The sequence below is a fragment of the Pan paniscus genome, chromosome 13 (genome assembly GCF_029289425.2).
Source record: "Pan paniscus chromosome 13, NHGRI_mPanPan1-v2.0_pri, whole genome shotgun sequence".
In the NCBI taxonomy this organism is placed as follows: Eukaryota; Metazoa; Chordata; class Mammalia; order Primates; family Hominidae; genus Pan; species Pan paniscus.
This window is the reverse complement of record NC_073262.2, coordinates 15,239,492-15,263,311: the sequence shown is the minus strand read 5'-3', so window position 1 is coordinate 15,263,311 and position 23,820 is coordinate 15,239,492. Positions and strand designations below refer to the sequence as shown.

Genomic DNA, 23,820 nt, shown 5'->3' with positions numbered 1-23,820 from the left:
AGGGCCCTGCAGTGTCCTTAGCTGCCAGGAGGTGGCGTAGGGGCACCACACCATGAGCAAGAGGACCGTGCAGTGCCCTGGTTGCCAGCAGGGGGCGTGCTGCCACTACACTGTGAGCAAGAGGATCCTGTAGTGCCCCCAGCGGACAGAAGAGGGCGTGTCCCGACTACACTGCAAGCAACAGGGCCCGGCAGTGTCCCCAGCTGCCAGCAGGGGAGCAGCCGCCACTACACGTGGAGTAAGAGGGCCCGGCAGTGTCCCCAGCTGCCAGCAGGCGGGTGTGCTGCCACTACAATGTGAGCAAGAGGGCCCTGCAATGTCCCTAGCTGCCAGCAGGCGGCATGCCGCCAGTATACTGCGAGCAAGAGAGCCCTGCCGTGCCCCGTCGCCAGCAGGGGGCGCTGGACACCACTGTAAGGAAGAGGGCCCCGCAGTTGCCCTAGTCGCCAGCAGGGGGCGCAATGGCACAACACCGTGGACAAGCGGGTCCTGTAGTGCCCGGGTACCAGCAGGGGGCACCCGAACCGGGCTTTTCAGATTACTCAGGTTCCACCCGTCTGTGCGCCGCGCCGCCGGGGACATGTGTCTCTGCACCTGCACCTCGCCATTCCCGCGCTCCCCGCCCGGCGGCGTGCGACTGTGCACCTGCAACACGCCCCGCCACCCTGAGCCCAGTGACGTGCGTCCCTGCGCCTGCGCCGGCGCGCCGCGCTTTTGCGAGGGCGGTGCTGCGTTCTCCTCAGCACAGACCGGGAGAGCATCGCGAGGGCGGAGCTGCGTTCTCCTCTGCACAGATTTCAGTGGTACTGCGAAGGCGGAGCAGAGTTCTCCTCAGGTCAGACCCGGGCGGGCGGGCTGAGGGCACCGCGAGCGCGGAACTGCGTTCTGCTTAGCACAGACCTGGGGGACACCGTAAAGGTGGAGCAGCATTCTCCTAAGCACAGACGTTGGGGGCACTGCCTGGCTTTGGGACAACTCGGGGCCGCATCGACGGTGAATAAAATCTTTCCCGGTTGCAGCCGTTAATAATCAAGGTCAGAGACCAGTTAGAACGCTTCAGTGTGGAAAACGGGAAACCAAAAGCCCCTCTGAATCCTGCGCACCGAGATTCTCCCAAGTCAAGGCGAGGGGCTGCATTGCAAGGTCCAACTGCAGTGTCGGAACACAAATGCAGCATTCCTAGAGCACACATGACACCCAAAATATAATACCCACATTGCTCATGTGGTTTAGGGTTAGGGTGAGAGTTAGGGGTTAGGGGTTAGGGATTAGGGTTAGGGGGTTAGGGGTTAGGGGTTAGGGTTAGGGAGTTAGGGTTGGGGTTAGGGTTAGGGTTAGGGGTTAGGGTTAGGGTTTTAGGGTTAGGGGTTAGGGTTAGATTACAATTTCTAACCTGTTTTATTTTGTTTTTTTTCTGAGACAGGGTCTCCCTCTGTTGTCCAAGGCTGGATTGTAGTAGTGCTATCGCAGCTGACTGCAGCCTCAACCTTCCAGGCTGAAGCGATCCTCCCATCTCAACCTCCCACGTGGCTGAGACTACAGGTGCTTGCCACTATGCCCAACTAATCTTTGGAATTTTCGTATACGTGGATTCCAGAGGGGTGACAGCGAAACGTGAGTAAGCATGGATTTTGGTATATGCAGAGATGGGGGGCTGGAACTAATTCTGTTTACTGAGGGACGACGACTGTATATGTTTTTACAATTACGCTGTAGGATACGTACTGTTGCATAGCCTTGAAAATAATAATTTTTAATTGAGTGGAATAATAATAATATTGATAAAAGTAGCAGCTGGCCAGGTGTGGTGGCTCACACTGGTAATCGCAACACTTTGGGAGGCTGAGGCAGGAGGATGGCTTGAGGCCAAGAGTTTGCGAGAGGCCTTGGAAACAAAGGGGGAGTCACCATCCCTACAGAAAAACACATGAATTAGCCTAGTGTGGTGGCATGTTCCTGTAGTCCCAGCTACTTGGGAGGCTGAGGTGGGAGGATCACTTGAGCCCAGGGAGGCTGAGACTGCAGTGAGTCATGATCAGGCCTCTGCACTCCAGCCTGGGTGACAGAGTGAGACCCTGTCTCAAAACAACAAAAAAGTAGCAGCTAACATCAACTGACCTTTTATACCAGGTGCCTATTGATACCATAGTTTAATTTCTTATAACTGTTTCTTATTTCACTTACCAACTCTGTCTTCAGTTACTCCCAGATTTTTACTGTGTGTGTACAGATGACCTTTTGTTTAGATTGAATTGTCTCCCCAGAAGTAAGATTACTGTGAGTCATGGTGAATGGACATTCTCATTACCCTTGATGTAAATTGACAGGGTTTTGGGTGCCTCCCAGCTATAATCTTAGCACTTTGGGAGGCTAAGAGAGGAGGATTGCTTGAGGCCAAGAGTTGGAGGAGGCAGTATGGCAGTATGGTGAGACCCTGTCTCCATTATTTTAAAAAATTGACAGGCTTTACCCTGGAAGACTTATACACAATTTAAACACCCCTCATAGTATAAGAAAGTGCCCATTTCACTGCACCTTTGCCAGCACAGGGTATTATAATTTAGTAAGCCATTTTTTGTTTGATTATTTTACATAGACAAAAGACTTCATATTACTTTACTTGTCACATTTCAACATCTTTCCTCAGCTTATTGGCTCTATTTCTTTTCTGTCTGAAACGGTTGTTGTTGTTCTGTTCTTTGAGACAGGGTCTTGCTCTGTCACCAGGCTGGACTGTAGTGGCATAATCATGCCTCACTGCAGCCTTGACTTCCCAGGCTCAAACTTCCGCATTCCGAGTAGCTGGGACTACAAGTGTGCACCACCAGCCCCAGCTAACTTTTTTCTTCTTTTGGATAGAGACAGGGTCTCACTGTGTTGTCCAGACCGGTCTCTAGCTCCTGGCCTTAAGCAATCCTCCTGCATTAGCTTCTGAAATTACTGGAATTTCAGGCATGAGCCACCATGCCTGGCCTGGGCTAGTCCTATATTCTCTAGAGTTCTCTTTACTTTGTGCTAGCCAATCTCTCATTATGCTGTTCACCTGTTATAATGAATAATTATCTGTATTAAATTTTACCACTTTAAACTTTTGAGTGGTTTATGCTTCCTGATTGGACTCTGACTAATATGTTAGGAAGGGTCCCAGGAGATAAACCCACACAGATGGGATTTGGCCATAGGTTTGGTTTCCCAGGGGGCAGTGCTGAGCTCTTTGCCAGTGGGAAATGGGATGCTGGTGATTTCCAGTAGGTGACCTCACAGTGACTCAAGCTACCACTTATTGTTGATTGTGACGAAATGCCAGCTGAGGCACATGCCTAGGGAGCTAAGTGGTTGCTGCCCTTGACCACTGTGAAGACTGGTGTGGGAAGGGTCATTTTGGATGCACTTGAGCAGGGGTCCCCAACCCCTGAGCCATGGAGCCGCAAGGAGCCACACAGCAGGAGGTGAGCGGTGTCGAGTGAGGGAGTGAGGGAAGCTTCGTCTATATTTACAGCCATTCCCCTTTGCTCACATTCCTGCCTGAGCTCCACCTTCTCAGATGAGCAGCAGCATTAGATTCTTATAGGAGAACGCACCCTGTTGTGAACCGTGCATGTGAGGGATCTAGGTCCTTATGAGAATCTAATACCTATTGATCTGTCACTTTCTCCCATCACGCTCAGGTGGGAACATCCAGTTGCAGGAAAACAAGCTTAACACGCTCACTGATTCTACATTATGGTGAGTTCTATAATTATTTTATTATATATTACAGTGTAATAATGGAAATAAAGTGCCTAATAAATGCAAATGTGCTTACATCTTTTGGCCCAGCTCCTACCTCCCGGCAGCCTCTCCAGGCCCAGAACTTTCTCCAGTCAGCCTCTACAGACCAAGCTCATGACTCACAGTGGCCTATTTAGGCCCATACCCTACGTCACTGCAGTCTCTGCAGATGAGGCTACTGCCTCACAACAGCCTCCACAGGCACAGCTCCATCATTACAATGGCCTCCTTAGACCCAGCTCCTGCCTCCCAGCCTTCTCTCCAGGCCCTGAACTTTCTCAAGTCGACCTCACCAGGCCCAGCTCATGCTTCTTTGCAGCCTCTCCAGGCCCAGCTCCTGCATCTTGGTGGCCCCTCCAGGCCCAGCCTCTGCCTCCCGTCGGCCTCTACAGTCCCAACATCTGCCTCACAGCAGATTCTTCACGCCCAGCATCTACCTCACTGTGGACCCCCCAAGCCAAGCTCCCAACCTTTCAGCAGCTTCTACACACGCAGCTCCCGCCTGCCAGTGGCCTCTTCAGGCCCATGGGGCTCATTCCTCACAACGGCCTTTCCAGGCCCAGTTTTTCCCTTCTGGCGTCCTCTCCGGGCCCAGAACCTCCTCAAGTCGGCCTCTCCAGACCCACTTGCACCCTCCGGGCGTCCTCTCTGGGCCCAGCTCTTCTTCCTGGTTGCGTCTCCAGGCCCGACTCCTGCCTCTCAACAACCTCTTTGGACTCAGTGCCTACCCATCTCCTGGCAGCCTTGGTCGGCCCACAGCTTCCTCAAGCCAAGCTCCCCAGGCCCAGGTCAGGCCTCACAGTGGCCTCTCCAGGATGAGCTCCTGTCCTCCGATGGCATCTCCAGGCCCCAAATGGTCTCCGGTCGGTGGGCTCCTCCACGCCAAGCTTGGGCCTCCCGGCGACCGCCGCAGGCCCAAGTTGTCCTGAAGTCGGCCTCTCCCGGCCCTGCCTCCCAGCAAGTAAGCAAGCTCTTTTGGCTCAACTCCTGCCCAGCTCCCAACCGCCTTTGTAGGCCCTGAACTTTCTCCAGCCAAGCTCTGAGGGCCCACCTCCTGCCTCCTGGTGGCCTGTACAGGCCCAGCACTGGTTGGAGAACAGCCTCTGCAGGCCCCACCCTTGCCTCCCCGGGGCCTCTCCAGGCCCAGCTCTTGCCCCCATGGCGGCCTCCCGGGGCCAAGTCTCTGCCTGCCTCCCAGAAGCCTGCGTGCGGCCCAGCTCCTCCCTCACGGTGGCCTGTTGATGCCCAACTCATGCCTCTGGCACCCTGCCCAGAGGCGTGAGCCCCTGCCTCACACTGGCTCCTCCCACACTGAGAGAGGTCAGTGTGAGCCCCTTGCCTCACACCGGCCCCTCCCACGCGGACAGAGGTCAGCGTGAGACCCTTGCCTCACACCGGCCCCTCCCACGCGGACAGAGGTCAGCGTGAGACCCTTGCCTCACACCGGCCCCTCCCACACTGAGAGAGGTCAGTGTGAGCCCTTGCCTCACACTGGCCCCTCCCACGCGGACAGAGGTCAGCGTGAGCCCCTTGCCTCACACCGGCCCCTCCCACGCGGACAGAGGTCAGCGTGAGCCCCTTGCCTCACACCGGCCCCTCCCAGGCTGACAGGTCCGCGGGAGCCCCTTGCCTCACACCGGCCCCTCCCACGCTGAGAGAGGTCAGCGTGAGCCCTTGCCTCACATGGGCCCCTCCCACGCTGACAGAGGTCAGCGTGAGCCCTTGCCTCACATGGGCCCCTCCCACGCTGACAGAGGTCAGCGTGAGCCCTTGCCTCACATGGGCCCCTCCCACGCTGACAGAGGTCAGCGTGAGCCCTTGCCTCACATGGGCCCCTCCCACGCTGACAGAGGTCAGCGTGAGCCCTTGCCTCACATGGGCCCCTCCCACGCTGACAGAGGTCAGCGTGAGCCCTTGCCTCACACCGGCCCCTCCCACGCTGAGAGAGGTCAGCGTGAGCCCCTGCCTCAACAGGCCACCGGGAGGGAGGAGCAGGGACGCACGTGGGCTGCTGGGAGGTAGACAGGGACTTGGGCCTCGGAGGTCGCGGTGGGGCAAGAGCTGGGCCTGGAGACTCCCCTGGGAGGCAACAGCGGGGTCTGCAGACGCCCTTCTCCATCTGGAGCTGGGACTGTTCAGTCACTGGGAGAAGGGATGTGGGTCTGAAGAGCTTGGTTGCAGAAACTTCGGGGTCTACAAACGCAGGCGGGAGCTGAGCCAAAAGAGCTTGTTTGCTGGGAGGCGGGAGATCCAGCCAGGAGGAACAGCTGGGCCATGCGGGAGGCGGAGGCCAGGCCTCCTCAAGTTGGCCTCTCAGACCCACTTGCAGCCTCCTGGCGTCCTCTCCGGGCCCAGCTCTTCCTCCCGGCTGCATCTCCAGGCCGGACTCTGGGCCGACTCCAGGTCCCAACAACCTCTCAGGCCTCACGGTGGCCTCTGCAGGCTCAGCTCCTGCCCTCCGATGGCATCTGCAGGCCCCAAATGGCCTCCGGTCAGTGGGCTCCTCTAGGCCCAGCTTGGGCCTCCCGGCGGCCTCTGCAGGCCCAAGTCGTCCTCAAGTCAGCCTGGAAGTGGGCCTGGAAGAGCAGCAAGTCGGCCTCCCTGGGCCCAGCTCCGTCCTCTCGGCGGCCTCTCCAGGTGCAAAACTTCCTCGAGTCAGCCTCTCCAGGCCCAGCTCCTCCTGCCTCCCAGTGGCCTCTTTCGGCCCAGCCCAGCTCATGGCTCTCGGCGGCCTTCCCAGGCCCCGCTTTTGACTTTTGGCAGCCTCTTCAGGCGCAGAACTTGATCTCCAGTCGGCCTTTGCAGGCCCAGCCTCCTGCCTCTCGAAGGCCTGCACGGGCCCGGCCTCGGCCTCGGCCTCACAGCAGACTCTCCACGCCCAGCTAGCTCTCGCCTCACTGCGGCCTCCCCAGTCCAAAGCTCCTGCCTTTCGGCCACTTCGGCAGGTCCAGCTACTGCCTGCCAGTGGCCTCTTTAGGCCCAGCTCATTCCTTACAACGGCCTTTCCAGGCCCCGTTTTTCCCTTCCGGCAGCCTCTTGGCCTCTAATTTGTTTATCTTTTGTGTATAAATCCCAAAATATTGAATTTTGGAATATTTCCCTCATTATATATTTTGGTAGGTAATTTATTTGGAGTGAGTTTCTGCACCATGCCCGAATTTTTTATTTTATTTTCCTTATTATTTGGTGTTAAACAGGTTTAATGACGGTCATGGCAAATTTTTGGCACAATGAAAAATATCGCCCATGATCAACGTGTTCTGTTCTGGGGAAGGGGGCAAAGGCAGGGTGAATCACTTTCTTAAAAAGTATAGCTCAAGTTGGGAGTGCAGAGGGAATGGGGAGAAAACCCTCCCGCTGCCTGTGTCGAAGTGCAGGAGCCCCCACCCCCATACTCACCTGAGTCCAGCCCCTCTGGGGAAAGAAGGGCTGCATGAAATCCCTCTAGTCCACAGGCGCCTCCCTGTGGCCCAAGGCCCTCTTCACACTCCATCTTGTAGCCCCAGCAGGAGCTATTTTCCAAAAAGTGAAAAGCTCTGAAGGTCCCACAATTCATGGTATGTACAGGGGCTTGGAGGAGGGAAACCGCCCAGCTTTCCCCCGGCACAGCTGCAGGGGTAGGGGGTATAGATAAGAGGAGCAGGCCTTGGCCAGGCGTGGTGGCTCACGCCTGTAATCCCAGCACTTTGGGAGGGGGAGGCAGGCAGATCACGATGTCAGGAGATCGAAATCAGCCTGGCCAAGATGAAGCCCCGTCTGTACTAAAAATACAAAAATTAGCCGGATGTGGTAGCGTGCACCTGTAATCCTAGCTACCCGGAAGGCTGAGGCAGGAGAATGGCGTGAACCCGGCGGGAAGAGGTTGCAGTGAGCCAAGATCGCACCACTGCACTCCAGCCTGGGTGACAGAGCAAGAGTCGGTCTAAAAAAAAAAAAAAAAGAGGCAGGCCTTACTCCGTCCCAAACTGAAAGGATTAAATGGCTTTACCTGGGAGAACTGGGAGAAGATAACCATCCTGCCCTCCATTGCTACCCCCACATACTTTCCATGTTCTCAGGGGGTACTGTGAGTCCTGGGATCTTTGGGGTTGCCCACCTGCCTGTGGTAGTTATGGAGACCCCCAGGTGTTGAGGCAGGGCTGGGGTGTCCCCTTCCAACCAGGCTGTCAAGGCCCCAACTCTGGGGCAGAGGCAGTGGCAGGGCAGCCAGGGTTGCGCCAGAGCCTGAGCAGGTTGAGGTGGGGTCAGGCAGGGCTGGGAGTCAGGGCAGGGGCAGCAGCAGTGGACCCACTATGCACACATCATCTTCTCCAAGGTTTGTGTGCAGAACATTCTGCCCGTGCTGCCCCAGCAGCTTCAGTTGGCACCTGCCCCAGTCCAGCCTCTGGGAACCATGCAGCAGCTCCCAGCGGCCCTGCACCCACGACTAGCATCCGTTTCACGTGCAGTTGAAGATCCGTGAGGTGCCCAGAAGATCATGCAGTCATCAGTCCCACAGAGCAGCCCGCGAGGCTGAGGCTCCTCCCACTGGACCGCCCCCCAACTGGCACCACTGCTGCCCCTGCCCCTACTCTCAGCCTCACGTGACTCTCGGGCAGAGGCAGTGGTGGGGCAGCCAGGGCAGCGTCAAGAGTCTGAGCCAGGTGAGGTGCGGTCAGGACCCCTACAGGGCTGGGAGTCAGGGCAGGGGCAGAACAAACCTTGGAGGGGAAGATGTGTGCATAGTGGGCCTGGAGGGTGGCTGTGGCCTAGTGGACAGGAAGAAGCAGTGGGCCTGGAAGAGCTGCTTGATCAGGGCCGGCACTGGTCCAGGGCACGTGCAGTGAAGAGGACAGCGCCTTCTCGGTCTCCGGTTCCCTGAGCCTGTCCTCGGCTTCTCCACCTGTACAGGCAAAGGGGAAGCTGTCCCCATCACACATGGCACACTTGGGGGTGTCGGGCTTTGGACTGCAGCTGGAGCATCTTCTCATCTTGCATTTGGGCGTGGTGGGGTCCTCCAGTGTGGGATCCATGTCCGTGGGGTTCCCTCTGCCCCGACCCCAAAAGCCCAGTCAGTTTCTCTTCAGGCTCTGCCCCCAGGGTGGCTCAGCCCAGCTCCTGCCTAGGAAAGCCTTAGTGTTGGGAGGGACCCTGATGACTGAGGAGCCTGGTAGCTCCAGGTTGCCCACATTTTCAGGTCTCTTGCACCAGAAGGTGGCAGGATCCATTGGGAGGAAACAGGTCACCTTGGAAGGCGTCCCTGGGCCCCCATCCCCAGGGGTAGGGGCCGTAGGGGGCCCGCTCTGCTGCCTTGACCAGACTCCTGGGCTTTGAAGGCTCCTGAGCCCAGTAAGAAGGAGGTGGGTGCCAAGGTTGAGGAGGAAGCATCCGAGTATGTGTAGGAGGAGGACAGGGTGGGACCATAGACTTTGCCAAAAGCTGCAGGTGGATCCGGGGACCCTGGGGGCTCAGGATCCAGCAAGGGGCGGCAGGAGTAAAGGAGGAAGGAATGACAGGTGCAAATACCTTCCCACCAAAGCCCTTGTTGCCCTCTGGCTCCTCCCCAGAGTTGTCCCCACTCTGTCGGTCACCCACTCCTTGAACTTGAGATCAGTGTCAGTGGTGCTAAAGCCATCATCAGCAATGACATCATCACCCCCTCCTCCTCATGGATGACCGTGTGCTCCTTGTCACTCACTATGTCCTCACTGGCCATGTGCTGGGAATGAGCAGCTCAGGTGGGCAGCAGCAGGGCTGCCCACTGGTCACCTCCCTCACCAGGGGCTGCAAAGTGGCCTGGACCTCCATACTGAGTAGAAGCCTTTGGGCCAGAGTATGATGCAGTGCCAGACACCACCTGTGTCAGTTCCCGTAGTGCCTGATGGTCTATTTCCCTGCCGTCCAGGCTGTGTACCCCGCTGTGGGAGAAGGCTTGAGCCAGGCTGAGCCAGGTTCCCTGACTGTGTGCAGCCGTTCTGCCCCACAGAAGCTGCTCCTTGGTATCTGAGCTCTGGAGTGTTTGGGCTGCAACTGACAGGAGTTCAGAGGACACCCCAGGGGCAGTGGCAGTGGCAGTGCCTGTCTCTGATACGCTCCACTCCCATGAGCCGTTGTTACACTCCTGCTAGCCCCTGGCTTGTGGGCTTGGCCTCTGAGCTGGACTTCTTTCGGTCCTTGTTGCAAGTGGGCCACCTTCACCTGGAAGGCCAGGTCGTATTTCTGCATCTCATTGGGCCCCAGGGTGTACCACCGCTCGCTCAGCATCTGGCTGACGGTCTGGTTATCCTGGTTGGGGTGACCCTGGTGTGCCCCGCCAGGGCCTGGTGCCGCTTGCTGAAGATCATGACCGCCACTCATGGATGGGCGGATGTAGTCCTTGTCCCATTTGTTGGGGCTGCGTCCATCCTTCTCAGAAGATGAGTCCTATTCCTTGCACAGGGCACTGAGGGACTGGGCCTGACATCATCTGAGTGGTAGAGGCAAGTGGGTGTCAAGAGACATGATGGAGAGGAAAGCATCATCATGGTCATTCTCTGTCTCACTGTCCAGCAGGGACTCCCCTGAGGGGCCCAGGGCTCCTCCTCCATGGTGGGAGGTGAGCTTTTACCAGGTTCCAGCACCCCCAAAGTGTGTGGGGTTGCGGGCCCTGGGCTTTCAGGGCAGGTGGCTCCAGGGGGCCGCCCAGGGTCAACACTCCCTGTCCAACCTGGTGGACGCTCATGAGCAACAGCTGCCAACTTGGCAGGTTGTTTTCTCTGGTTGGAGGCCACTGAGTGACTGGCAGGTTGCTGGGCCTCGTGTGGCTGCAGGGAGGGGTGAGGAAGGGGATGGAGTACCAGGGGAACACGGCCGCAGAGTGACCTTCCACAATCCTCCACACGAACATGCTGATGCCATGGGAGGCCTCACTGAACGCAGGCCTGGGGGCCAAGTACTTGGTCCGGGCAGGGGGTTCCTGGCAGGGGCTCACACCTCCTCACCCCCTCCTCAGCCAAGGTGGCTTGGGCCCAGAAAAGGGGAGGTTGGAGAGGAGCAGAAGGCCAGGCCTCAAGTTTTGTTTTTTTTTGTTTGTTTTGTTTTTTTGTTTTTGAAATGTAGTTTGACTCTTGTCACCCAGGCTGGAGTGCAGTGGCACGATCTCAGTGGCCTTCATACCTGGCTAATTTTTTGTATTTTTACTGGAGGTGGGGTTTTGTCATGTTGGCCAGGCTGGTCTTCACCTCCCGACCTCAGGTGATCCACCCACCTCAACCTCCCAAAATGGGATTACAGGCATGAGCCACCGCTCCCAACTTCATTCATTTTTACTTGAAAAACTCCGTTAAGCATTTTTTTAAGGTAGACCTAGTGGTCCTGAATGCCCTCAGCTTTGTTTGTCGAGGAAACACGTTATTTCTTTTTTCTTTCTGAAGGACAGCTTTGTCAGACATAGTATTAGTTGCTGGCAGTTTTTTTCTTTCAGCACTTTGAATGTATTATTCGATTCTGTCCTGACCTGCAAAGTTTCTTTAACTTTTGACTATTTGATTATATTGTGACTTGGTGAGTATCTATTTGGTTTGAACCTCTTTAGTAATCTTTAAGCTTCATGGATTTAGATGTCTAAATCTTTCCGATGATTTAGGCAGTTTTCAGCCATTCTTTAAATAAGCTTTCTTCTCCTTTCTCTACTTTCCTTCTCAAACTCCCATAACCTGACAATGGTTTGCCTAATGGTGTCTTGTTGGCTTTCTTTTCTCTGTCTCTTTTTTTTTCTTTTTCTTTTTGAGACAGAGTCATGCTCTGTCACCCAGGCTGGAGTGTAATGTGTGGTCTCGGCTCACATTGCACTCCAACCTCCGCCTCCTGGGTTCAAGCGATTCTCCTGCCTCAGCCTCCCAAGTAGCTGGGACTACAGGTGTGTGCCACCACACCCGGCTAATTTTTGTATTTTTAGTAGAGACGGGGCTTTGTCATGTTGGACAGGCTGGTCTTGAACTCCTGACCTCTTAATCTGCCTGCCTCGGCCTCCCAAACTGTTGGGATTAAAGGCTTGAGCCACCACACCCAGCCTTCTTTTCTCTTTTTTATTCTTTTTTTCTTTGTCCTCTGACTGGATAATTTCAGAAGATCTATATTCAAGTTTACAGATTCTCTCTCCTGTTGAAGTTTACTGTTGTGTTATATCACCCAGTCTGGTCTTGAACTCCTGGGCTCAAGAGATCCTCCCACCTTGGCCTCCCAAAGTGCTGAGTTTACAAGCATGAGCCACTGCATCCAGTCAGTCCCAGCACTTTGGGAAGCTGAGGTGGGAGGATCACTTGAGCTCAGGAGTTTGAGACCAGCCTGGGCAACGTACTGAGAACTTGTCTCTATATTTAAAAAAAAAAAAAAAGTCCTTGGGAGGCCAAAGCAGGAGGATCACCTGAGGTCAGGAGTTCTAGACCAGCCTGGCCAACATGGCAAAACCCCATCTCTACTAAAAATACAAAAAATAGCCAGGTGTGGTGACACACGCCTGTAGTGGTGGTGCATGCCTGTAGTCCCAGCTACTCAAGAGGCTGAGGCAGGAGAATCACTTGAACTGGGAGATGGAGGTTGCAGTGAGCTGAGATTGCACCAGTGCACTCCAGCCTGGGCAACAGAGTGAGACTCCATCTTATAAAAGGAAAAAAGAAAGAAAAGAAAAATTCCATATCTGAGTGTTTACTCCTGAGTTTTTGAGATTGTTATTAAGATCGTGCTCTACTGTGATGATTAGGGTTTGTTTGATAATCAGAAAAAAGCATATTCTTTTGGGTGTTCAGCCACACTGCTTTGGTGTCACAACTGCACATTGGTTTCACAGCTGCAGGACAAATTCGAGCATCTTAAAATGATTCAACAGGAGGAGATAAGGAAGCTCGAGGAAGAGAAAAAACAACTGGAAGGAGAAATCATAGATTTTTATAAAATGAAAGCTGCCTCTGAAGCACTGCAGACTCAGCTGAGCACTGATACAAAGAAAGACAAGCATCGTAAGAAGCAATAGTTTCTCTTACTATTCTGAGAGCCTTATCATTCTACATCCCATCTTCCTGTGAGATTGTAGCATTTAACTCTAATTGCAGTTCTCTTTTTGAAAATTGGCTTGCTTATTGTATATTTTCCCCAACTAAAGCGTGAACTCCTAGCAGGTCATGGTGGCTCATGCCTGTAATCTCAGCACAGTGGGAGGCCGAGGTGGGTCGACTACCTGAGGTCAGGAGTTCGAGACCAGCCTGACCAACATGATGAAACGCTATCTCTACTAAAAATACAAAAATTAGCTAGGCGTGGTGGCTGGGACCTGTAATCCCAGCTACTTGGGAGGCTGAGGCAGGAGAATCACTTGAACCGTGGAGGTGGAGGTTGCAGTGAGCCGAGATCTCACCATTACACTCCAGCCTGGGCGACTAGAGCAAAACTCCATCTCAAAAAAAAAAAAAAAAAAAAAAAGGTGAACTTGAAGGCAGGTCCTGTGTCCATCTTTTCAGATTCTGTATCCCAGCACTTAGGACATAGACAAACACGAAGATGACAATCAATATTTGTCAAAATGAAAAAACAAAAGAAACATGTAACATCATGTAAAAGAAGCTGGTTAGGTGGAGAAATTTCTTTACCACAGTCTTGCTTGTGGATCCAGTAGTGACTTTTACATTTTATATCTAAATAGAAGCTGGAGGCTTTGTTGGGTACTCATAGGCATAAAATATTATGTTATTTATTATAGAGTTAAATGCTACAAAGACAAATCTAATTAATAGGCCTATTTTCCTTTTTAAGTTCTACTCATAATTTTGTCATAGTTTTTATGATAAAAGGTTGGATTTTGATTAGAACTCCCATGCTTTTGTGTCAGAATTAAAACTGGTATTAGAATAAATAATTCAAAAGCTAGGGAAAGAGTACAATGAGAAGCCATGAGTTGCATTTGAATTATAATATTATGTCTTACAGATTTGGGGTATATGCTAAAGTTACCAAAGTTGTAGAAAATAAGGCCGGGCATTGTGGCTCACATCTGTAATTCCAGCACTTTGGGAGGCCGAGGTAGACGGATCATTTGAGGTCAGGAGTTTGAGACCAGCCTGGCCAACATGGCGAAACTCCGTCTGTACTAATAGTACAAAAATTAGCCAGGCGTGGTGGTGTGCACCTGTAGTCCTTGCTACTCAGAAAGCTGAGGCAGGAGAATCGCTTGTACCCAGGAGGCAGAGGTTGCAGTGAGCAGAGATTTTGCCACTGCACTCCAGCCTGGGTGACAGAGTGCTATGAGTCACCACACCTGGTATGAGCCACCGTGCCTGGCCCACAATGACTTTTACACATGTTGTTAAATCATCTTACAGATTTTATAATTTGGGGGAAGAAAAGTTTTACTAAATGGTCTTTTAATGGAAACTCTACAAGAACCAGAATCTTTGCTTTGTTCACTTATGTATCCATTCCTAGGCCTAGAAAAATGTCTGACACATAGCAGCAATTATTCATTGAATAAATGGACCCAGCGATGGTACATTAGCTATGCTATATGCATACATTAAAGATGTAGATTATTGACTTTCAAAAGATAATTAATGTAACTTCTTACTGCTTCTGAACATGTTTGTGAGTTATATTGCTGAGGGACCTTTATCTTCTCATTCTTTCATCTTAACCCAGTGTTATAAAATTGAAATCACCAATATTATTCCATATCTAGAATTAATATCTACCTTGTAAAAAATATCACTCTGCTGCATTTGACAATAGACATTTTAGGTAATAATGATGCAATCCATAGGGTTTTTTGGGGGCACAGAGGGATTCATGCTAATAGAACATTTTATTTTCTATTTTCCCAGAGCTGTAAAACATGAAATTGGGGTAGTATAAGGCATACTTTTACTCTTTTTAGAATTTTTTCTAAAAAAAATTAGTGTTTGTTCCCTATATAACTTTTAAATTTATAGGGAAATATTTGTCTCTTTCAGCTCCAGTTTTATGTGAAATAGAGTTTTCAGATTTATGTAGCATGGGAAGTTTTAATACGTCAGAGTTACTGATTTTTGCCATTTTCTCAATTATTTCTTTTTTATCTTTAGTTGATTTTTTTTGTAGTGACACATTTTGTTTCTAGTCTCATTTCCTTTTGTTTATATTCTATGTATATTTTGTTTTTGGTTACTATGCGAATTACATATAACATCCTAGAGTTATAACATTTTAATTTGAATTTATTTCAACTTAAGTTCAATCACATACCAAAATTCTACTGCTATACATATAGCTCTACTCTTTTTATGTTATTGATGTAACAGATTATATCTTTATTCATTGTATACCAGCTAACAGATTTACAATTACATTTTATGCATTTGCCTTTTAAATTATGTAGAAAATAAAAAGCAGAGTTAGAAACCAAAATTACAATAGGACTGTTTTTATGTTTGTTTATGTATTTACCTTTACCAGAGAGCTTTGTATATTCATACATCTTGCTTATTTACTTATATAGTTATTGCCTAGAGTTCATTTATTTCAACCTGAAGGACTTAACACTTCTTGAATGGCAAATTCAGGGATAAATGGATTTTTTTTTCAGTTTTTAAAAAAAATCCGGAAATGTCTTAATTTCTCCCTCATTTTTGAAGGATAAGTTTTCCAGCTATAGATTTCTCAATTGACAGGTTTCTTCATTATTTTAAATATATAATCCACTGCCTACTGGCCTTCAAGGTTTCTGCTGAGAAATCAGCTGCTAATGTTATCTGGATCCCTATCTGTGAGAGTTGCTCTTCTCTCTGAGTTTTCAACATTCTCCCATTATCTTTTGTTTGTTTTTGAGACAAATAATTGTACATGTTCATGGGATACAGAGTGATATTTTGATACATGTATACAATGTCCAATGATCAAATAAGGATAATTAGCATATCCATCACCTCAAATATTTGTCATTTATTTGTATTGTGAACAGTCAACATTCTTTCTTCTAGTTTTTTAAATTTATAAACATTTAAATTTTATTACAGAAATTTAAATTTTTTGATTCTGAAAAAGTCATATATGTATGCAACATCGTTTTATCATTTATTTATATATTTATGCATCTTTCCTTTTAGTTTTGACAGAGATTTTCTATTTTATCATTATTTCAAAAGAACTCTTACCTGTATTTATTTATCAATTATATTTCCCTTGTTTTTTCCTAGTATATTAATTTATTTACTTATCTTCTAAAAATACTCCATATAATCTGTTTATTTTGTTTCCTTTCTATAATTTCTTCAATGATTAGTTCTGTTCTATTTTCCATTAAAATATTTCAATCTCGTATGAATTTTTGTCAGATTAGAAATTTAGGGCATTTCTTAATTTCTCTATATTCTAGCTTTTGACTTTTTTTTTTTCTGACCTAAGAGGTATTTAGAGCACATTTTAGATTTTTTATTTTGACTAATCATTTAAAATGTATACTAATCTTCAATTTAAATAAAAACCTTGTCTATAGTGACAAAAATTACAAATGAGCCTAACTAATAAATTATCAGCTGTGTTTATATGTATAAGCATGCACAGATTTTGGTAAATATGTACATAGTATATTGGTGAGCTTATTTTTATCATTCTTAACTCATTGTATAGTCTAAACGTTGGGGAAAAAATAAAATACAATAATCAGATGGTGTGAATAAGAAAATTGTTCTAATGTTTGTAAACTAAGCAACTGTTTTAACTGCTCCCCTCTTCCTGATTGACTTCTAAAAGGGATTAATCCATATTGGGTCCTATCATATATGTCACGGTATAACATCTCCAGCTATAAAATGGAAATTTGAGAATAACTTTGCTGCTACTCAGATACATTTTATTTCAAAAGCATACACTAAGGTGTTGCTGTTGGATCTTTCCAAAAACGTATTCACACAGAACTTTCAATCACACTGAGCCATACTTGAGCAGTCTTTCAAGGTCAGCTCTGGCATAAGCTAACATTATACCATTTAACTCAGAAATTTCTTTAGTATTTGATTAATGGGTTTATGTTTGATATGTAATGTAATTTTCTAATGCTAAATCAGGTGGTAATTTTGTTAATCAAGTTGATTTAGTGGCTTGGGAAGAAAGCTTTTAATGTTCCCCTAATTTTTCTTACCTTTGACATGATCCTTCACATGTCTTATTTTGCTTAGTGATTTTTCTTTTTTTTTTTTTTTGAGACAGGGTCTTACTCTACCACCCAGGCTTGAGTGCAGTGGTGCGATCACAGCTCATTGCAGCCTTGACCTCCCAGACTCAAGCTATTCTTCCACCTCAGCCTCCCAAGTAGCTGGTACTACAGGCACATGCCACCAAACTTGGCTAATTTTTGTATTTTTTGTAGAGACAGAGTTTTGCCAAATTCTCAGGCTGGTCTGGAATTTCTGGGCTCAAGTAATCCTGCCTTGGCCTCCCAACATGCTGATATTACAGACATAAGCCACAGTACCTGGCCAGTTTTCTTTTTAAAAAAATCTATTGGTTATTAATTTGAAGCCTTCCTTTTCATAGCTGTGCTCCTTAATTGGGAGCAAATATGAATGGACCACAACTTAGCCAATTTTCTATATACGATCTTTGCCATCCTGATTTAAAGGAATATTAATTCTTTCTTTTCCTCTTTCATTCCACAAACCTGTATTGACTACATCTAAGTTCTAAATGGTGCACTGGATGTTGAAAAAGTTGATGATGAGCAAGAACAAAATTCCTCCTTTCAGGAGACTTACAGTTCAATATGGGAAATATAATTTGTTAAAATATAAAAGTGCAATTGTGTTACGTGCTGTACGAAGTACATGTTGACATGTGAGTATATAATAAATGGGCTGGAGGCCAGAGGATTGCCAAAGAGAATGGGCCTCCTGCTGAGATGAAAAGTTGAGCAGGGATTAGTTGGCGAAAGTGGAGGGACGATCCTTTCTAGGCAGGAGGAAGAACATGTACAGAATCTCTGAGGTGTGATGCAACAAAGTCTATATAAAAAACTGAAGAAAGGTCTAATGTGGCTTAAATACAGAAGCTAGTAGGAGAGGAGTTGAAAAGTGGCTGGAGAAGTAGAAAGTGTCTGCATTCTGCAGGAACTTATATTGTATAAAAAGAATTTCTCTTTATTCTAAGTGCAATGTGAAGCCAATGAAGTGCTTTAAACAGGTGATGTGATTTGATTGAATTTATTACTTCACTTAACAAATATTCATTACATGCCCACTGTTTGTCAGATATTGCTGTAGCCCCTGGTGATACAGTAGGGAATAAAACAGGCAAAAATCCCTGTCCTCTTGCAGCTTATAATGGACTGCAATGTTTAATATGTCAGAGGAGGTCCACGGAGGAGTGACTTCTAAGCAAGAATCTGAAAAAAATGAGGATATCTAAGGAGGGAACAAATGGTTCAAAAGCCCTATAATTGCAAGCAGGCATGATGAAGCAATTGTAGTTGTCCTGACTCTCAACACCGTGGAACTCAAAGGAGATGGAAAGATTCTTTCTCTCCCTCATATATTTTCTCTTTCTGTCTATATATATAGAATATGAGACATTTCCCTAATCATTATGTGTAATTACAATTACATATATATATGTATGTAATATATAAACATATATATGTAATTGTAATTACACATAATGATTAGGGAAATGTCTCATATTCTTCTACTCAGAAATAAGCAATATAGCAATTACTGTTTTTTACATTTTACAGTTACAGTTTCAGAGAAAGTTTGATATTTATCTAAAATTTTTCAATGTATGAACTTTTTCATTTGGCAAAGCATAATTGTACATATTCTTGGGATACAGAGTGATATTTTTTTACATGTATAGAATGTGTAGTGATCAAATCAGGGTAATTTCCACTAATTTAAAATGCCACCTTTATGTTATTGTAATTTATATATATACTATATATATATATACACACACACACATATATATATATGTCCACATACAGTGTGTGTGTGCACATGTACACACATGCATATGTGTATATAATGCCCAGTATAAGCAATGTGCACAAATAAAATTAGCTAACAGAGATAGTATAGAGTGAGAGGAGAGGTAGATTAATCTTTGAGGAAAAGCACAATTTTATGGCTGAATGGAGAAAGCTGAGGTGGTTTCTAAGATGGAGAATAAGACGAAAAATGTAAGTACGTTGTTTGACTGAATTCAAGAAAGAAGGGTAAAAGTGAAGAAAGTAGTGGTCTTATCATTAAATGCCACAGAGAGGTAAAGATAAAAACAACATATTGTTTTGGGTTTGGTAATTTAAGGGTTACCAAATTCCGTTTTGGAGGAGGAACAGATTCCATGTCCACTAGAATGGAATGAACAAGAAATGGAGGAGGAAAATAGGTAGTTTTTCAAAAGTTTTCAAAAATATGAAAAGAAGAAATGAAATGGTACTTGGAAGAGATTGTTGAAATGGGAGAGACTATGATGGCTTGTTTAGAAGCAGCTGAGATAGATCCAATTGAGATAGAGATATTGACTATATAAACAAAAGAATGACAAATTAATAGTGTAATGCATAACTTGACTTTGGCAAATATTGTGAATTTTTGTGAAAGTACAACTAAAAGGCAATGTCACTCCAATAATCACCAGAGTAATCAATTTGCTTATTGCTGTCCCTTTAAATATAGTTCTCTGGTATCAACTAACATATTTTTAACTCATGATGCTTCTTAAAGAAAAGGGAAAAGACCTTTTTCTTTCTTTCAGTCTTCAATGATTCACTGCTTCATCTCGCTCCACCAAAGATAAATGAAATCTACATCTCTTATACATTAACAATGCATGACAATTTATAAATAGCTAAATTTTTGGAGCTAACTTTAAGTACCTGAATGGAATTTAATCAACCCACTAATCTCCTTCTCACTTCTCAGTTATTTATCAAGTTTATGTCAAGGGACAAGGAAAAATTATCCAAACATTGTTTAAAACAATCATCATTAATTAGTAACACTTATCCAGGGTTTTTTTTAACCTTTCCCCCACTCAAGGATTATTCTAATGTCAGAGTAGAATAAAAAATAAGTGCAGCGATGCTGACTCTTCCAAGCTTAACATTTCTCACAAGTCAATTAGCTTTGTATTGGGAGGAGGGCGTGAAGGGCTGCTTGCAGTAGTTGTGTAGCAGCAGCACAATGGCTGCAGACAAGGAAAACAGTTTCTAGGAATTCCTCGTATATAATTTTATATTTTTGACAAGATTAATGACCCATGCTCCCTTCCTCTCCATTTCTTTTTTTGGAATTCTGTTGGTATGTAGTTAGTATATTTTATTAAAGGAAATTAGCCTTATCTCTTATTATATTTTATTAAAGACAATTATTATATTATTCCTTTATATTTTTATTAAAGGATTTCATTATTATTAAAGGAAATTAGCCTTATCTCTTATTATATTTTTTATGACCTTCAAAGTAGTGTCTCTGCTTAAAAGTGTACCCTGGCCGGGCGTGGTGGCTCACGCCTGTAATTCCAGCACTTTGGGAGGCCGAGACGGGTGGATCACGAGGTCAGGAGATCGAGACCATCCTGGCTAACACGGTGAAACCCCATCTGTACTAAAAATACAAAAAATTAGCAGGGCATAGTGGCGGGCGCCTGTAGTCCCAGCTACTCAGGAGGCTCAGGCAGGAGAATGGCGTGAACCCGGGAGACGGAGCTTGCGGTGAGCTGAGATCGCACCGCTGCACTCCAGCCTGGGCGACAGAGCAAGACTCCGTCTCAAAAAAAAAAAAAAGTGTACCCTGAAGCACACATCAAGCGACATGTAGAGTTCATAAATTCTCCCAAATGGTCATACCTCAAACCTCATCAGCACTAAGGCTCTTTACTTGCACTGACAAATATGAACGCTGGGGAATTTGGAAATGATATATAATAGATATATAATATATAATATAATAGATATATTATATAATATATGTAATAGATATACAATATATAATATATATATAATAGATATATAATATATAATAGATATATAATATTATATATAATATAGATATATAATATTATATATAATAGATATATAATATTATAGATATATATTATATATAATAGATATATAATATTATAGATATATAATATTATATATATAATAGATATATAATATATATATATAATAGATATATAATATATAACTTTCCATGTGATTTTCCTCTTAATTTTTTTCTAGCTGATCCATATGAATTCCTCTTATTAAGAAAAATAAAGCATCCAGGATTCAATGAAGAACTGACTATCACCTTGTTAATCATTCAGAAACATGTTGCAGACTTAAGCCTTTTTGATATAGATACTGAAACAATTACTTGCTAAGAGCAAACTTGAAGGTATGGATAAGGCCCTGAGTCATCTTCCTGAGCTGAATGATAGTTAAGCTGAATGTACGTATAAAATATGATTTTCTAACACTTGCTCGCCAACAGGGAAAACTTTTAAGTAGAGCAGAACCTGAATAGACAAGACATTTCTTTCTTTTGGTAGAAAATGATTTACCATCACTGTCTAGTTAATTGTAGACTAGGTAATTTTAACTTTGTGATTTATTGCCGGAGACATTTTCTTCTGTACTGTAAAGTGTGTGTCAAAAAAAAATAGCGATTTTGGAGGATTAGAGGAGTTTGATAAATTGCCTGCAGTTCTGGCAGTATGAACTGCATATTAATTTCTCTCTTTCAAGAACATTTTTATTTATTAATTCCTTACAAAAACTCCCTAAACTTTGGAACAGCTCTCAATTGCCTGTATTCTTTTTTTTCTTATTATGATACTCTTCTAGAGATTTGGCTTGCATCTATGAATAAGCCAGGACATCTTCAGAAATTGTCTGATTAAAAACACCACCAATGGAGTTTCATTAAACTTGTATTGCTCTGACTAGTGAAACACACACATCTATGTTGCTGAGGATATTTTACTGCAGTTTTAGTTGTAATAATAGCTCTGTTTAAGATCCGTCAGTCACTTGAATCTTCTCTAAGGCTTTGTATGTTAGAAGTTAATTTGCTTTCTTACAAGGCCACATTCTATCTTGTAACTAAACAACTGAATTTTATGTCTTAGCGTAGATGGTTTATTACTTTCTGGTTTTTCTTTAGTAAGAATCCTATAAAAACACTAGTATTTTTCTCTGAGTTTAAAATTCAACACATGCCTACTGATACGATTAGGCTTTGTATCCCCACCTGAATCTCATCTTGAATTGTAATCCCCATAGCCCCCATAATCCCCGCAGGTCAAGGGAGAGACCAGGTGGAGGTAATTGAATCATGGGGGCAGTTTCTCCTGTGCTGTTCTTGTGATAGTGAGTTCTCACGAGATTTGATGGTTTTATAAGGGATTCTTTCCCCTTTGCTCGGCGCTTCTTCATGCTGCCTTGCGAAGAAGCTGGCTTGCTTCCTATTTGTCTTCCGGCATGATTGTAGATTTCCTGAGGCCTCCCAAGCGGTGCTGAACTGTGAGCCAATTAAACTTCTTTCCTTTATAAATTACCCAGTCTTGGGCAGTTCTTTATAGCAGTATGAAAACAGACAAATACACCTACTATGTAAAACTTAAAATACAAAAAAACAAAACATTATCTCACTAACATAGGAGCTAATATTTTGGTGTACTTTGTTTAGTATTTTATATTAAAAATATGTACATATATTTATATATAATTAAGAACATGTATGTACAATCGTGCATACATCATGTACATACATCTACTTAGGAAAATAGCTATGTAATATACCATTACTCAACTAGATTATAATTTTCTCTCCATTTCTTTATTGTAATTTATCATTTTCTACTTTTTTGTTATCTCATTTTTATTGCATAATATTTAATTATGCAAAAATACATTAAATACATTGAAAATATATAGTTTAGCTATAAGAATAAAGAACGATGGTAAAACAAATGCTAATACCCACTACCTGACTTAAAGAATATGATACTATTTTTTTCCAATTGAAATCCCCTCAACTACTCAGAATTACTGCTATCCCTTTTATCCTTTCATTAATTTTCTTCTAGTTTTCTCACATGTGAATCTATTTCTAAATACATTTCTTTATTTTGCAAGTTTTTGGACTTCATATAAATGTAACCATATTGTATATATTCTTCTTCAGCTTCTTACTTTTTCACTAAACAATATGTTTTGCTGATACCTACATTCATATGTACAGTAATAGTTGATTTATTTTAATGGCTATATATTATTCCATTGTTAGAATACACCAGGATTTATTTTTACTTATTTTTTTTGCTGGAAAATTGGGTGTCTTTTTCATTTTCTGATATAACAAACAATGTTGTAATCATTTTGTATGTACTTCCTAGTCCACTCCTGTAAGTTTCTCTTGAGTACATACTAGCAATGAAGATGCTGAGTCACTGCATATACATACTCACAACTTTATTCTATAATGCAATATTCTATAAAGTAGCTGTATCAGTTTATACTTTAACCAGTAATGGACAAGATTTTCTGTTACTTCCCATCTTTGTTAATTATTACTTTTAGACTCTAACTTTTATCAGGCTCATGGATGTAAAAAGCACCTCAGGGTGGTTTTAATTTGCATTTATCTGCTCATCTATGAAGATGAGCTTCTTTTCATATAATTATCAGTCATTATTTTTGTTTTGCCTTCTTTTGTTTATGCATTTTGCTTGTTCTATGTCTTATTTTTCCTGTTGAATTTTGGGAGTTCATATATATTCTAAATGTATATTTATTCACTCATATATATGTTGCAAATATTACAGTTTATGATTTGTCACCTTATGATATCATCCAAATAGAGAAGTTTTATATTTTGATGTAGTCATATGTTCATTTTTCCTCCTTAATATTTGTTTTTCTTGGTTCTATGACCTACCAAAAGTAACAAAAATTCTCATTTATTTTTAATCTAAATGTTTTAAGTATTTTCCTGGAATTCACCTTGAATTGATTTCTGTTGGAGATAGGTATCCAATCTAATTTGCCTCATATGGATAACCACTTGTTCTATTACTGCTGTAACAAAT

The 23,820-nt window shown here is 44.9% G+C and overlaps 2 pseudogenes; one reads left to right on the top strand and one right to left on the bottom strand.

The window, feature by feature from the left end:
- The first annotated feature begins 1,051 nt into the window (after nt 1-1,051).
- On the top strand, nt 1,052-6,895 carry LOC129397242 (putative uncharacterized protein FLJ44672; annotated as a pseudogene).
- Nucleotides 6,896-7,899: 1,004 nt separating this feature from the next.
- The window catches only part of LOC117978421 (protein capicua homolog), a 36,773-nt pseudogene continuing 20,852 nt past the window's right edge, over nt 7,900-23,820 (bottom strand).